The sequence below is a fragment of the Phoca vitulina genome, unplaced genomic scaffold (assembly GCF_004348235.1).
Source record: "Phoca vitulina isolate PV1807 unplaced genomic scaffold, GSC_HSeal_1.0 scaffold5, whole genome shotgun sequence".
In the NCBI taxonomy this organism is placed as follows: domain Eukaryota; kingdom Metazoa; phylum Chordata; class Mammalia; order Carnivora; family Phocidae; genus Phoca; species Phoca vitulina.
The window spans coordinates 25,022,051-25,024,133 of NW_022589708.1; the positions used below are offsets into that span (position 1 = coordinate 25,022,051).

Consider the following 2,083-nt stretch of genomic DNA (forward strand, 5'->3'; position numbering starts at 1 on the left):
TGGTTCTGTGAAAAATGTGTGATGTATAAAATTATTGAATCACAATGATGTACACTCGAAACTAGTAAGATACTGTATGTTGATTATATTTCAATAAAAAAGGAAAAGAAAAACTTACCAAATGTTTAATTGAATTTCTCCCAAAAATATTAAAATGATAGGACTACAACAAATTATATGTTTTTGGTGAATTTATAATTTGGGAAGAATGAACAAATAATACCTAAAAATATTTCTTGCTCCATAACAAATTGAAGGTAACATGAAAAGGTTTTAAGATTTTGTTTTTGTTTTTTTTTCTCTACAGCTTGTTTGGAGATGGCAGTGATGTTTAAGAAAAAAAAAAAATGTCTTTTCAGAAGTACCAGAGCAATTATTATTTCCTGGACCCTGTTGACAGTATAATCCCTGGGTTGTTTTGGAAAAAGAGCTAGTGTAACTGAAAAATAATATGTAAAAAAAATTTTTTTTTTATTTAAAACATTACTCTTTTAGATGCATAGCTCAGTCACAAGATATTTTGCTGTTACAATCATGGTAAGGGAAACTTTAAAGTGTGAACAATATGCTGTCCTTGGCCCAAGGGAATCTGCCTCCCTGTAAAGTGAAAATGGGATATGGGAATTGAGTTCTGTTGCCAGAATTTCCAACACTCTCTCAGGAGCCTCTTCTTTAGGAGCAATACATTTAATTTCCACCTGCAGAGAAGAGCCTTTAACCTTCTGCCGCAGGAGATCTAGGTTCACACCCCTATTCTTCCCAGGATAAAATGCATTAAGACTGGGCCATACCTAATCATGTGTCTTGGTTGCCCTAAAGCATACAAAATCAAAGGAATTTTCTTACTAGATTCACAATGCTGTTTCAAGGAGAAAAGAAGCATATTTGATTTGATAGGGATATTTAATCACTTTATAATACAAGATATTACTGAGGAACTTTAGTATTCCAGTTATCTTTTATCATACCCTGCCTCATATTTTTCCTTCAAGTGTTTATCAGATGAATTATATTCGCCTGTTGGCATGACCTCTAATGATGGTGAGAGACATCCAAAAGTAGCAAGGTAAATCTTTCTGCTTATAGGAATCACCTACTGGGCAAAGATGTAGGTGTATATTTTGTTCTAAAATCACTATTCTATCATGTCCTTCCTAACTTAAAAAATCAGTAGTTGCCCCTTAATGCCATCAGATCAGAACAAGGAATCTTTACCTTATCATTTAAGACCATTAAGAAAGGAACCCCTGTATTATTTTCCACATTATCTACTAATGCATAGTGCTATAAAATGGCCATCTTATTAAAATTAGAACCGATAGTTACTCATGCACATAATTTCATCTAAAAGACGTCTTCCCATGTTCTAAAACTGTACTTCTTCTGGGAATTTTCCATTAGCTACCTCACTCTATGTCATTTTAGATTTGTCCTGAACTTTTACGGTATTTAATCAAGTCTCTTTTCTTTCCTTGTTTTGTTATTTAAATATCTTTTGTATATACACTTAACACACACACACACACATCTTTGTAAATCTATAGTAAAGAAGCAGGGTGTATTTTATTCCAGTAGTAAGTGCATTTTAAAATTATCAAACTGCTATTTTTTACCAAGATTTTAAACTGATAAGAACAGATACTACACTTGATCTTAGCCAAAAGGCCGAGAAGCGATTATCAAGATTTTAGATACATTTTAAAATCCTAATTCTTACGATCATAGGCGATGGCATCTCATTCTTTGAATAAGGAAATCAAAACTTGGAAAGTTGGCATGCCTTGCAAATTTGCAAAGATATTTAAATGTCAGAACCAGGATTCCAGATAGGTCCATTAAATTCCCAAAACTTTTTCTCTCCATCTTCATTGTAGTCCAGCCCATTTTGTTTCTCAATGGAATTTTTTGTCATCAGTGTCTTCAATGGCTTCTGCATAACTTGATAGGATATACATAGCATATACCTACAATGGATGTTCAATAAATATTTGTAGAGTGACGACTATTTTCATGTTGGGTTTTTCTAAGCATCCTGGAGGGAATTAAGGAGAAAATCCAAACTGCAGATTATCAAGTTTATGTG

The 2,083-nt window shown here is 32.9% G+C and overlaps 1 pseudogene; it reads right to left on the reverse strand.

Annotated features, from left to right (window-relative positions):
- Positions 1-1,573: 1,573 nt before the first annotated feature.
- LOC116631845 lies at positions 1,574-1,677 on the reverse strand (annotated as a pseudogene).
- Between the last annotated feature and the right edge of the window lie 406 nt (positions 1,678-2,083).